Here is a 15,043-nt window from a genome sequence, read left to right on the forward strand (position 1 = left end):
TGAGCCTGTAGAAGTGGATGTGCACAAAAGCTGCACTGGCTCTGCGAGCACTGAGTGCTGCATAGATAAGATAGTTCTGTGCCAGAGCTGGTCTTTGATTTGCATGCAGTTGTTAGGGACAGAGTGTGTTCAGTGTATCCTGTATGGTCCAGGTCTTGCAGTGGCCTTGAAGGGTCAGTCAGTGTAATATCTTTTTACTAATTTTGGAGAGTCAGCATTTTGTACAGCAACTCAGAGGCTTAATATTTGCCACTGCATTAGCACAGAGTAGGCCCCACTTCAGTATGGTGCAAGGAAGGGAAGAGGATAGCAGCATGCCCTAATGGTCAGTGGGTAGTTAGTTTGCTCAGTGGAAAGTTAGGTAACAAATGGAAATGCATTTTCCCAGCCATCTTTATAATTTGTGTGTTGTTGAGTTCTTTTTTCTTAAATGGCCAAGTGCTGACTTAGACACTGAGGTTTAAATGATGTTTTCAGCAGGTCTGCACTGTCATGCTCCTGGCTTTGGTTACCAAGTCCCTACCCTGCCAACCACTCTCTGCTCTTGGTGCAGGGAGAGCATCTCCAAACAGTAATGGAGGAGGGAGTGCCTGGCTCAGCAGCTGCCCAGCAAAACCTCAGGCAACTGGTTGGAAGCACTGGGGAGAGCACTTGGAGGGACTGAGCTCAAATCAAAGGCACTCCTAGAAAGCAGGTGTGGCCAGCCCACTGCCCTTGAGCACCTGGGACTTGAAAGCTGTTCTCATGCATCTGCTAATCTATAGTCATGTCCCAGGAGCTGTCGTAGTCTGAGTAAGCTGTGGTCATTGTGAGGCATCCTGTGCTTTCTTATCAGCCAGAAGGGGTCTGCTGTGTGTTTTTACAGCTCTCAGCTCTGTGACTTTTGTTGTGCCCTTCTCAAATCAACAAATCTGTCTGATTTTACCTTTTCCTTACTGCTGAATATGGGAATATTCAGGTTTTAGGATCATTTTCTGTAACTTTTGTCCAAGACACTCCTGGAGTAGGTAAAGCTCAACTCTCCGTACAGCGTGATTTACAGGTAATGCTATGCTGTCGTCTTTGCTTTGTGTAAGGAATTGCAATGTAAATGCTGTATAATCATGCATGAAAAATAATCTGCTCATGGAAATGCTGTCTTGAAGGTCATCTTTGTTACTGCCCAGATAGGTCTGTCTGTAGCCACGTCCTGATGTAGTAATACCATCAAGTTAATGTTTAAAAGAAGAGCTAACAGTTTACTGCAGTAGATAGGAGTACCAAGCATAGTTGCTGATGATTGGGAATTTTAATTTCTCATAACTTTTCGTAAGACTGATGTGCTACAACTATATTTATTGAATCTATCAGGATTGTTTATGATTTATCTTAAGATCTTTGTATGTTTGCAGTGGATCACTTAGCAACAGCCTATTGCACAGTGAGGCAGCCTACGACATTCTCATGCTAGTATGATGAACCATAAACCAGTGAGGAAACACCCAGAAACAGCAATTAAATAGAAATTTAAAGCAAAAGAAAGCAACTCATTTCCATGTTTCTGTGTGTGACTAAACTTCTTTGCTTTTCAGTCTTTACTTACATGGTTGTCATCCAGACAGAATGATGCTCTCTGCTTCTGTAGGTGTTCATGGGATGTTTACAGCTGTTGTGATGGAGCATCTCTTGAGTATTTAAAATAGAAGGAACTATTTGATACTAAAACAACTCACACTTTAATCTGTTAAATCTTCTTAATTAGTGCCTCATCAAGTAATCGCTAAGGAGTGAAAGTTCCCTTGAGGGGTCTGGGGTCTGGACTGGTATCCTAACTCTGCAGTTCTGTGCTAATGCTGTAAGACTACTGTTCCTAATAATAAAATTTTCTTTCTTGAGAGTGGTGGGATTTTTAATCTTATTTAGGTTGCTGTGGGGTTTTTGAGATCAAGAGGGATTGTAAGTTGAAGTCTGAACGTCTGCATATTTCAGGGCATTTATTTTTGTATACTGATACTAATGACTTGCTTGACTTAATGACTTAGCTTGCACTTGTGGAGGTGAAAGCCAAATGCAGGCAGAAAACATTTTATCTTTTGAAAGTTGTTCTCAGGGTCTGAGGTATGGACAGTAAAAGAATGGGAAATGCCCCAAATCTGCATGTGTTAGGCAACAGTAACTTGACAGGAACAAAGCTAATACTGTGTTTATGGATCTTACTGATGGGAGAGGAACTTAGTAGGTGGGGGAAATGTTTAGTGTTGAAAGGTAATGCTTTAACATTTTTTTTTCTCATTCTGGGACGTGGGCTGAAGAAATTCTACCGTTTCTTGAGCTTTTCAAGAAGAAACAAAACTGAAGTATTTGGATTTAGCTGTACTGTTACCTGAGTTTTCAAAGAGTTTGGGTATGAATCTTAAGTTTAATGAAACTGTGAGTTCAGTTTGTTGCTGGTATTCCTGCAGTCACTTCAAATTCTCAGTCCCCTGACCTTGGAATCTGGTGTGTTCAAGGAAGACAAATCAGGGAGCTTTATAATTTTTTTCTCAGAAAATATCCCATGTAAAATACACTTCTGTAGTAAGCAGGGTATAAACATACAGTGCCGAGCATGAGCAATGGTATTTTGTACTGAAATAGGGAGACTGACTTGGTGAAGGACCTCAAGTCTTTCCTCAATTTCTAACTTACTCTGCCATACAACAAACCTGTAAGTTGGAACAGTTCAACAAGAGAACAGTCTTGAATTATCTCTCTCCATTTGCAAAATCAAAACTGTGTCTGTAGTGTATTTTAACACCAAGGGGCAGAGATTTTTCAGTGTAGCATCCTTCACTGACATGAAGGTTGTCATGCTGCACACTTACTTTGTAACACTACAGATGCTGACAATCATACTTCACTGAGTCGTCAAGGTTATGGGTTATCTGAGATGAACAAGCTATAAGTAGGCAGGGCAAGGTTATGCCTTTACACATATAGTCTGTTTTGAACAGGGTTATCGCACTGTTTGTTTAACCTGATGGGATGGGTCAAACCAAACCTGTCTTAATTGTCTTGTTCTGTGCATGGCATAGAGAGATTATCCTAGGCGCTGCTGTCCTTTCTGCAGACACAGCAGTTAGAGATTTGAAAAACGTACATTTGATGGGAATGAGAAACGGTTAGTTGTGGCTAGACGTTTCGGTCAAGTGCCCTCATTGCACTTGTTTGCATTTAAAAGCACATACAATGTTTCGTGTCATTTCGGTCTTGTTTGGAAATCATATGGCAGACTTTTCCGTCTAATTTCTGTGCAAAGCAATGGATACCAATCTAATATCCTTTGCCTCTTGTGTTTGTCATTTCACCTATTTCAAAAGCTGTGCACTTGACCAAGAATAAATGCGTTAAATTCCTTACAAGCTAATTCTAAAACTGAAGACCATTAAAATAGTATTTGTGTATGTGTTTCATTAAGGCTAACACTAAAAACATTAGCTAATGCTTTCTGTGTGTTGTAGTTTTCAGATAAGATGATCAAAACAGAGTAATGGCATGTCTTCCAAAAGTATGTATTTATGTCAAAGATACATATAACTTGCTGGTTGTTGATTTGTATTTTGTCTATTACTTTATAGAGTTCTACTGGTTCATTTGTTTAAGCTCTACATATGGGACTTCTTTTTGAGCTGAGTGTTTCTGCTGTTAGGATAAGCAGGTTAAGCCTAAAGGACAGAGCTTTTGAAGAGCAAGTTTCAAACTTAAAACCAATCTTCAGGCTGGCTGTGTGCCCTTTGTTCCCCTTCACAAACGTCTGGGCTGTGGTGTTCAGAACAGTCTGTACTGAAGATCATATGTTTGGGGTCTGTCCTGTGCTTGTACTTGAAGTTGGCCGAAGGCGAGCCAGCTCTTCATTTTGAGGTTGCAAAATTATGCTAATGTGGCAGAGGACTGGCTTTGTTTCTCCATGGGACTTTCTAGCCTCCCAACCCCCATGCCACATCAGTGAGGCCAGGCAGCATCCCCGGCAAAGCTAGGTTAGGTCTGCTCTGCCTGTGCAAAGGGGAGGCAGATAATCCATGTCTCTGCCTGTATGTGATCACAGACCTGCCCTGCATGGGGTTAACCCATGCAAGTATAGCATGTGGGTGACTTATGTATAGGGAGCACTGATGATGGGACAGTCCCTTGTAAACTGCTGGGCTCCCTTCTGCTCTTTGCAGCTGTGTACCAGTTTCTGCTGCTTGTCACACCTTGTTTCATGCAGAGTCAGGCAGCAGAGAGCTTTGTACCTCCTGTGTTGCCTGCAGCACATCCTGAGTTGTAAGCTGTGGTGCTGCTAGCTGAAGGTGGAACCTGAATGTTTGGACACGTGGAGTGTCTCCTAACCAGCCTCACTTAGAGTCCTGCCTGCTGGCCCGCTCCTGAATGCTGAACTGCAGCCTGAGACAGGCTCTAATGTTCTGAAAATAAAAATGTAGCAGAACTAATGCTGCCAGCACTAAATTTTCATGTGTTTCTCCAGATTTTGGAAGGTAGTTTTTATTATTGTGGCATAGAAAGTGTAGATGGAAGATTAAATTTGCAAGCATTGCAATGGAAATGAGGTGCTGTAGTTGAGGGGAAGTAATCATTAAAAGATACTATTAGGTGTCAGATTAGCTTCACAGGTCAAACTGTTTAAAATAGTGATTTTATTATTTTTACAAGTAAAAATATTTTGATAGGTTCTCAGTTACAGTGGTCATGGTGAGGGGAAGTTCTGAGGCTTGGGTGGTAGGACAAGTCAGATGACCATATTGGTCCTTCTTGTATGTGAAACCTGAGGGTAAGTTGTTAAGTAATGAGCTTGCTTTTCAGAGGTGCTGAGCAGCTGCTATTAATGTTGTGGAAAATGCCAACTGCTCTAGCATAGTTCCCTCTGGGAGCAAAGATGAATGCAGCAGCCCTCACTGCAGAAGCTTGTGTGTGTGAGTCCCGTTCTGTCTGTTGTTTCCCCCCCCCCGCCAAAAGCATAGCTGAAAAAGTTTTCTGAATGAATTCCATTTTCTGATGCCAGCAGGTTTTCTGACCATCTTTCCTGTTGCACTGTTGCGTTTGGGTTGTTCTGAGAACTCTTTTATTACTTAATGATGTAAATGTGCATGGGTGACTTCTAGTTATGGGCACAGGAAGGCAGAACCTCTCAGGTCCCTGTGCTGTAGCCAGTCTGTTGGTGTCCTTCCCTCAGTGAACATTTATAAAAATGGCAGTTTTCGGGTTTTTTTGGTCACTTTGGAGAGACTTCTCTTTTTCTAACTTCAAAGTAAAACATACAAAATTCCACATGCCAACAGCCTGTGTGTCATCAGGAGAATTCCAGTCTCTATGAGATTATCATAATTATACAAAATAGCACAATTCTGGTATTTGTGCTTCTTGTGGCTCTATTAAAAAAAAATTACATTTGTAAATATACTACATATTGGCAATGAAGTAGAAGCAAGCTAAACCTACAGGCTTTTAACCTCCTATTTCCTAGTAGCTTCACAGAATGAGAAATTTCTGTTAACGTTTTAGTGATTGCACTTTTTCCTTTGCAGTTAACGAGATACCATGATATGCAAAAAGAACATGCATGCTCCATATGCGTGGTAGTTATGTGGGGGGGAGGAGTCAAGTAAAGCAAATTTAATCCAACTTTCAGGATGAAACTTTTTTTTCCTTTTTTTAACTAAAGGGTTTTCCCCACAAGATGAGATACTTTTGGTATTCTGTGGAGGACTTTGGTTCTGTGGGAACTGGTCAAATTCAGTAGACATAAATATAGAGGCCAGGCAAGTAGCGTGGTGAATTGCAGAACCTCTGCCCCTGTAAAGAAAGAAAGAAAAAAAAAGCAGCATATTGCTGCATTTTTAATATGCTTTTTTGAAGGGGTGAGGGAGTGAGAAACTGCTTTTTCTAATAGCACAGGGAGACTTCTCGGCATCTGTTTGCAAGCAGGGTTTCAGAAGGATGTTTGGTGAGTCTATACCAGGGTGTAAGAAAATTAATAGGAAGGACCTGAAGGCTGTTCTCATTCCATTGCTGAATTTAACATCTCAACCTGTCTGTGGCTGATAAGGGGTTTTGCTTAGTTTGGTTTTGTCAGAGGGGACTTGGCCAATTGTGTAAACAAGACTAGCTTTACAGTGCCAAGATCCGTGCAGGTTAAAAACCTTTTCTGCAGTCTGGCATGTCTTGTGGTTGGAGGTGGTGCCTCTGGGCAGGAGCTGTGGGACCACTTCTGTGGTGTAGCTGGGAAAGTGGGGTGCAGGATTAGCCATTACAGGTGGCAATAATGGCATTTTTCCATGTGGACTGCTCAATCTGTTGAAGAGACATAGTTATGTTGTTATTCCGGACCAAAGTAGATACCACTGTGTCTTCCTTCGTTCATTTTTTTAGAAAGAATAGGGTAACAAGAGTGTGAATGTGCCACAGCCTTGTCTCCCGTTGCATTTTCAAATACCATATAGACAGAGCAGTCGCAGACATGTTTTTGAGGATACTTCCCATTTTCTCTGAAAGTCTGGGCAACTTTCTGATTCTGAAATAGCAGACTGATGTCATGAGCTTGGTATGTCTAACATAAAGACTGGGAAAGTAAAGTTTTATTACAAGAAAGCAGAGGTCATCCCTCCTACAGGCACAGGATGAAGAGGAGAAACTTCATATTCCCTGGTAAAAATAATTCCCTTGCTGTTGGTTCCTAAAGTGAAATCCAACCAAGTCAGAGAGCCCAGAATAATCCCAATAAATTGTTACTTTGCCGCTGTTGTGTTTGTGTAGTAGGTTGTTAGCTTACATTTAGCTGTTTCATGTCAATCTGAGATAAAAATGATAAAATGCAATTTATTGGGTGGGCTGCAAATTCATTGCTGCTAGGTCTTAGTTATTTCTTACCATGCTTGCTGGGAACTTCTCCGTAGAAGGAGAGAGCTTGAAAGACACCCATTTTTCATAAACTATTTTTAATACTTAAAAGTTACTTGAAGCACTTGAGACGTTTATTTTCGGCAGAGAAGAAAATAGCTGAATTCTCCTGTCTATGTCTAGTTCTTAGTCTATGCTGCAGGGTGAATCTCCATTTTTTTTCTTGTTGACATGCTCTGTCTGTGTTTCTGTATCTTGAAGAGTAAGAATTGAGAAGCTTTACCAGCAGGAGGAGGCAAAATGTTCTGTAACCTCTTATTCTACCCTTCTTGCCTATTTATCCCAAACATACTGCTGTAATTATGGTTCATGTTAACCAGGTAGACATTAGGTCAAGCAATTGGCAGGTTGCCTTTTGTAAGATTTAGTTCCTTAGCCTGCAAGCTCCGGTTTTAGAGTGGAGGTGCCTCTTCCAGTGACTTGCATCCTGCTGGATCAGAAGCGAATAACTGATGGGGGAAGTGTATGGCTGGGAAAGCTGGTCCCTCGGCACAGTGCGGTAAGGCAGGAGGTTTCTGGAGGGGTCAGGCTGGCTGGCTCCTCTGTGGATTTTATTGTTCCCTGGGGAGACAGCTGGCTAAAGGAAGCAAAAACAAAACCCTAGCCACACATGTTTTAAGCCAGTTTGTGGTGGGTGTTCCAAGCAGTTAAAATACCTGTTTTCATTCCCATGTTGGAGACTTTGAATAATTTTTCTGGGCCTTAATTTGGCCCATTAGCAGTATTGGTCTAAATCTCATCAGGGACTTAAGAGCCTTTAAGTGATTGAAGAGGTTTTAAGAGCCTCTGAGAGGCAGTGAACAGTTTTCCCAACAAAATTACTTACGTAGTTTGAATTTGACCCTCTCTTGCTTGGCACACACCTTTGTACAATGGGAATGTGTTTTCCCTAGTCAGTTCACCAGATCACCACTTGTTGACCAGTTGCTTTGATAAAGACAGAGATTTCCTGCATCATGGGCACTGGTATGTTAGTGACAATGGGACAAAGAGGTGACTGGAAGGGGTACAAAACCAGGAGGGAGGCTACAAAAAGAGGAGGATCTAGTAGGGAGGAAAGCTATGTGGATGTGTGGAGCTAATGGTCACCTGGGGGTTTTTTGTTTAAAAATCCTTCTTGCAGAATTGCTCTCCTTCATTTTGCAGGTGCAGCCTGTACCATTGGTGCTCTGTGCAGTGTGGCCTGGCAAGTGCTGGGCAACAGAGAGAGGAGCCGCTTTATTCTCTCCTTGCCCCTGCCTTCAAGCACCACTCGTTACATTTAGGTGGCTGATGACAAAGCCCACCACTGTGGTGGTGACATAACTGGATTGCAGTGCCCCAGCTTCACCAGTGCTGCTCTTCCTGCAGGAGAGCCCCTGGTTTTCCATCCTACCAGCCTTGATGGTTCCAGCTGTATTCTCCTTTACTTCCCTTGAGTTCTGTTGGATTTCCAACCCCAGCTCTTGTGAGATTTCATGCCACGTTAGTATGTTTTAAGAATGTGCTCTTGCAATTGTAGCTACCTGGGGGTCTTCTAACGTGCTGCACCCTGCTGTGGGTGCTACAGGCAGTGGTTAACTTCTGCTCTGGGGTAGCTCTGCCATTCTGTTTTCTTGCTATGCTAGTAACTGTGGCAAGGGTAAATAAGGTGAATGCAAAATAAGTGTTCGTAACTTTTTGAAAATTTCTGGATAATCCTGCTCTCCTATTTTCTTGTATATTATAGGATCAGCTATATTGAAAAAAAAAGAAATTGCAGTATCTTATGTGTGCGTATGTTTTATTGGTTTTAGTCATAGAAACAATTTCTGCTGCATGTTATCTTGATAAATTTAATGGCACTTAAGCATGTGTCAGCTCTTCTTCCATTTTGCTTATGTCTACAGGCAATAAAATCTTTAACATTGAAATTGCCACCATTAGCAGGAAAGCCAAAGTCTAGCCTGCCCATGGCATAGTGCTCATTGCCAGTGCAGCCTGCACATGAATTATCTAGTGCCTGTGCTTTCTGGGGTCACTCTGGGTTGTAAAGGCAGAAAGGGGAATAAAGATAATAGATTTCAGTGGAAAAGGATGGTGAGCCATGAAGTCTTATTGTCACTTATGGCACTAATAAATATGACAGGGCATCCTTTGCATGAGCTACCTTCATCTCTTACAGCATCTTTATCAGATGTATGTGCCCACAGTGTTGATACACCTGACTCAGGAGGTGCTGTGGAAGTGCGTGACCCGTAATCTTTGCTGCCTAGCTACTGGTGAGCCAAGGGTCCTTCTGAAAACTTATCAGACAGTAAATAAAATCAGTTATGCTTGCATAGGGCGTTTCCTAACTGTGCTGGTAGCCTTTTCAGTGTCAAAGTGCACATTCTGTAGAGACTATGAACTTGCCAGATATTAAAAACAGTCACTTCTTTTTCTGTGAAGAGAGAAGTTTTTGTCCATTCAGGAAATGAACCTGACTTTAAGAAGTCCTAGTTGTTGATAGTTGATACAAGGAAGTGCCTGGAACCACAGAGCATATTACAGCACACAGCAGTTACCAAAATACATTTACATTGGTATGTCTCTTTGTAAGTACTATAGGTCACAGCTAATAAACCAGCGGTTACTCAGGCCTGTATTGCTATAGGACAGTTAATGGCTGCACTCTTAACTGCGATAAGACTCTTTATATAATTAGTGTATTCAGATGTACCACTGTCTATTGCATAGTGAATGCCACAGAGCTGAGCTGCGTAAGGGCTTATTAAATCTCAGAGCAGACTTTCTAGGAAAACTCCAGTTAAAGCTTGAATGACACGTCTGTAGTAAGCAATACATTAATATCCCAGAACACTAACCCTGCAAGCCTGCCTCAGTTAAAGACATGGCAAATGTCTGCCATCTCTACAGTGTGGATTAAGTCAGTCATTTTCAAATGCAGTAGGTAATTTTTCTTGGTCTTAGTTTCACATCTTGCAGACTGGCGTGGCCCAGAGCTGACAGCAGGCAGTGCAGAGACTGAAGTGGTCACAGAACTGCTGCTGCCTTACAGGAAGGGACAGACCCAATTCCCTGCATGGTGGTGATGTCATGCTTTGCTGGGAGAAAAGCTGCTGCAGCAAAGAAAGGACCCAGTTATAAACAGACCTGCATAAAGCTTTTCTGGTTGGTTAAATTGGGGAGGGGGCCTCAGTAGATGCGGAAATACCTACGCTCTGTTTCCCTGAAGTGCAGGATTGTTTCCTATGTTTTGTCTATTGTTTGGAGTACATTTTTCTTTGAAAAGCTCCAACCAGCTGGGCTTTCACCAGTTCCTGTGGGAGATCGCTCCGTGGTCTAACATATTTGTCTGCCAGGAAGGCTTTCTCCAAATCAGCCCATTCATTTCCTTCTTTTCCTCCCATCAGTTCTAGTTGACCCATTTTGTATGCTGCTCGTCTGAAGCTTTATCTCTCTTCTAGCATAGAACCTTTCCAATGCTGGTACTCTTTTACTGTACAGCCCATTCTCCTTGGCTGAAAGTAGAGTTGCTCCACAGCTACCTACTTTCAGTGTTGTTGATGAGCTGTAAATCCACAGACTTTATCTTATGGTGACTTATTTGTTTTGTTGTAACCTAAGAGTTTCAAACTAACAGCCTGTGAAATTTAGGTGCCTAAATAAATTTAGGTACCTAACTAAATTTAGCTGTGACCTGGGAACCTGAATCTTTATGTTGCCTTGGATATCTTAGCCATGTTTAGCATTCTTGTTGGAAATCAAGCCCTTTTCCCTGTTTTTTGTTGCTGGTCACCACATTCCTTCCAACATTTTAGTGCTTTTTTTCCTAGCAGCCTTGAAAAGTGCAGAAAAGAAATTGTTTCCATTCCATGTCAGTACCAAGGATGTCATATATTGACCTAATGGTGTTTTAGAAAGGGCTATAATTTACTTTATGTAAAGCTCGATGTGGTACAATAGACATTTGTTCTCCTTTTTCTCCCTTCCCTCCCATTTGCACTTGGGAAGACATTTCCAGTTTAGCTCTGACACCCCTTGGCAGAAAAACTTCCTGTATTGGTGTTCTGATCCTTTTTGCATGTTTCATTGTATCACCACAAGGGTCTATTTCTGAGGCACCTACACTTCAGTTGTCATTTAGTATATTCCATACTAAAGCAGCCACATGGGGAGTGAACTCAGGTAGGAAATGCAAGGACATGTGTTATGTTACAGAAAACATAGCATTGTGAAGGATTTTTTTATTTTGATTCCAGTCTTATGCCTTCCCCCAAAAGGTTGACGCTGCCGTGGGGTAGGTTTACAGGTAGTATTACAACATTAATGTTAAAGCAAGTATTACTATAGAATAAATAAATACCAACCACTTGCTGGCTTTCTGCTTTCTTTCTCCTGTTATGGAATGACTGAGATGTCTTCTGCCACTCAGGAGTTCGCTTTGCAGTATGTATAATCATCCTGCAAGCTTTGGGGAGTGTTTCAAAGGGTTCCCATTCACTCTTAAGAAAATGCTCTATACTCCCTTGTTTGGGGATCTGCCCACCAGGGTTTCCTCACAGGATTTCAGGCTGATTCAGATTCCTTTTGCATGTTGATTCATTTTCACTCTCAAGTGAATGTGGCAAAACTATGTTGGCAGTTTTTTGCATCCATAATTTTCCTGCTTCTCCTAAAGAACACTTAGTCCTTTCTGAAAAGGTTCTCAAAGGGCATTCATCTAACTTGTCATCTTTTATTCTTATGTATTGCACTGCTCCTGGGAGTAATCCTCCAGCTGTAGCGTGGTGCTGTTTTATACCACCCCCCCACCCCCCCCCCCCGAATGGCATCCCCAGCTGCTGCTTGCCTCTGGCAAAGAAGACAAATGGTTATTGTGTTCTGGAGCCACGCCAGGTCTTCTCTGTCTCTACTTGGTCAGTATTGTTGTGTTTTATTTAGGATCTAGCAGTGTTTCAATAACACTGGCTTATTTTGAGCCTTTCCATTTCTCCCCTCCCCCTGTTGAGTTTTTGTTTAGACACCAGGACTTACTAAAGAGAGAAGCCCACCCCGATGAGCTCTTTAGTAACCTGAGAATAATACACATTGGGCTGTTTTTCCTTCCATATGTTTGAGGTTTTATAATTGTGAGGAGAATGTCTAGTCTTACATACAAATTTCTAAGATTATTTTTGTCTTTAGTTAAGCTGTCTGGTGCAGAAGGGAAATTTTACTGGTTTTGTGTAAATTGTTGCACTCAAATTTCAGTTAGGAAGCAGCTCAGCCAGGCTTTTATATACAGCTTTCAATAGTTGTTTCAGGGCAAACACACCCTCATCAAAATCAAAATGCTTCCCTGTTTTTCTGTCCACCTTTAACCCATGTCTGCAACACTCACTTCCTTCTATCATGAAACAAGGCTTCAGCCATGGTCCCTCTCTTACTGCTCTGCACAGCAGTGCACTTTACAAGACTGTTGCGGAAGGCTGGTTACCCCACAGACACGCTGGTGTAACTCTCATATGTGAAGAGCCCATGTACTGGAGTAGTGACATGAACTGTGTGGGCAAAGAGTTTGCACAAGTGGCTCTCAGTTAAGGTGAACATGCTTCCATCTTCAATTTTAGCCAGGCCACATTTAGCAGTCATAGCTGTAAGTAATGAGGTAGTCTAGATGAGGGTGATTAGCAGATAGTCACCCATTTTCTAAGGAAATTGGGAATGTCTCTTGGCCATCTTCTTAGCCATTAATCAGAGAAATTGTTTCAATGCCAGTGTTGAGAAGGGCATATTCAGTCAGTGTATTTTAAATATTTCTGGAAGGATGTGAAAAGCTTTGAGCAGCTGAATTAACTGAAGGAGGAAAATGGAATAGGTGAAAAAATGGAATGTCAAAACTCAAGATCTATCAATAATGAAATGACTTCCCTTCTTTTAAATTGCACAACTGAAAATGTCTCAGTGCCATAAATACGCTAAATATAGTTAAAAGTTTTCTGTCTCCATGTCTTTCCATCTTGATAGGATGTCTGCATAAGGCTGTGTAGAGATGGGAAGGGGACTTTCAAAAAGAGCATTAATAGAGCATTAACATTTACCCAAACAACAGAAATACCTGGCCTGTGCCAGCCAAATGCTTTAGAATGTAAAATGGGCTAATGATAAAAATGCATGGTGGAGGAAGGGCTTATAAATTACCTTCTGGGTGGTGAACTTCTGTAAGAATACAGCAGGCACTGCAGCTTGAAGGAATCCAAGTCTACTGAACCAAGGCAGTGCTGGTAATAATGAGACAGAAACCAAGCCTTCTCAAGTTGAGTATGATGCCTTGAAGCGTAGTTTATTGTGGTTTACTTCAAATATTGCAACTCCACCACTTAAAATCTTAGTACTTTTCCTTGGAAATGCTGCTATGTAGAATAAAAAACCCTTGAAGGCTGGTGACAAAGGGGACTCCGAGGGCCAAGCTGTCCCCACAGTGGGTCCTGCTGTAGGTCAGTAGGAAGCTGGTATGGAGAGCACCTCCGTTGTTTTTCAGTCTGTGTGTTTTTCTGAGGACTTGGCTTAGTTCAGCACTTCAGGACATGCATGTGAATCCTGCAGCACTTCCTGTTTGCTAGCAGTTGTATTTTCATGGAAGCGTAGATCTTGTACACATTAGACACTGTGTATGGCTGCAGTTGTGTACAAGGCACCAGAAAGGTTTACCTCTGGTTTTGCATTTAGGTCTCTGCCTTCCCCACAGTGCCTCCCCAACACTCTGCCTTTTGCTTCTGTGTGAATGGGAAGAAATAGGGAGAAATAATGGAAAGTTGCTGTTTATTAGCACAGCTACAGAAAAAAATCCTTTATTAATGCAACATATGGCCGAAGTTTCCTGATACAAGCAGCTTTTGGATTCATGGTTCTCTGGCATCCCCTGTTCAGCTCAGACATGTCGATTATTTCCTCCCACTAGCAGATGTAGACAGGAACAATTGGAGCTGCGATAACATTATCTTTAATAGGGACCGGCTGGGTCACACACCTCGGTCTTTCCTGTCTGTAAACAGCAGCGAGGGATGGCCCTGCGGGTTGCCAGCAGGGAGTCATGGCCATGTGAACTGGCTGAAGAGGGAGATGCCAGTTCAGCAGTAATCCTCAGCTGACAGTGAGGGATGAAGGGAAGTAAAGGGAACTTGTAGAGAGATGTGAAGCAGCAGGGAGGGAAAAGTTGAAATGCTCTTTTTTAGTCCGTCCAATAAGGTGAGAACTGGGAACTGGACAGCTCTGGATTGACTGCCTTCTCCTGGGAGTGCCTTGCCAAACGAGGCCAGGCTCACACTGCAGCACAGCTTAGAGGAAGCAGCCTTTGGAAACTGCTTTACCAGCTCCTGCTGGGAAGCAGTTAGCTTTTTTTATACTGCTGTGATAATGCAGGGTTAACTCCATTGGCAGGAGCTCTTTTTGCCGGTTGTCTGAGGTTTTTAAGTCAGCTTTTCAGTCCTAGTGAATTGAGCAGTGCAGTGCATCAGGGGGTGCGAAGTGGGCAAATTCTGCCCCTTTTTCAGCACAGCCCGTTAAAATCCTCATTAAGCAGAAGTTTTCCATGAAGTTTTACGAAGCTGATTCTTATGTGACTGCTGCCATAAATTGAGATCAGAAGTTTGTTTACATCTTCTGCTTTCAGTAACGGAAGTGTTTTTTATTTGGGAATGGAGATTTGTCCTGAAAGCTTCAAATGTGCTTGTGCCCAAATGGTTTCAAGATACTTTGTGCAGACTGACAGTGAAGACCAGTCAGTCAGTAATAGAGCATGTAGAAGGGGTTTTGTCATCAAACGGGTCACTTTTTTCAATTGTATGTGAAAACCTCTAGGTGTGAATTTTGTCTCATCGTGTCAGCAATGATACGTCATTTCAGTTTTTCCCACTCAGATGTCTAACTCACAGGTGACTGCATATGGTTAGGGGCTTGGCTACAGAGTGCGGGACAGGCAAGGAAAAGAGTGTTCAAAGGGCTTATATTGTGTTGTTCTAATTATGAACTGAGATCAGTTAACTGCATTGTACTAGTTTCAAGCCCTCTTTCCTCCCCAGAATGTAGGCCTTTTCATACTACACTGGTGAAAAGTGACTGCTGGGAAATGCAGAGAGGCTGAACATAAGTTTTCAGTTTCAGAAGATGGCTCAGAGGGGCAACATGC

The 15,043-nt window shown here is 42.2% G+C and overlaps 1 protein-coding gene across 4 annotated transcripts in view; it reads left to right on the plus strand.

Annotated features, from left to right (window-relative positions):
* Positions 1–15,043, plus strand: part of ITPK1 (inositol-tetrakisphosphate 1-kinase) — a 145,416-nt gene that overhangs the window by 46,367 nt on the left and 84,006 nt on the right. The window lies entirely within an intron of this gene.

The sequence above is a fragment of the Lathamus discolor genome, chromosome 6 (assembly GCF_037157495.1).
Source record: "Lathamus discolor isolate bLatDis1 chromosome 6, bLatDis1.hap1, whole genome shotgun sequence".
In the NCBI taxonomy this organism is placed as follows: domain Eukaryota; kingdom Metazoa; phylum Chordata; class Aves; order Psittaciformes; family Psittacidae; genus Lathamus; species Lathamus discolor.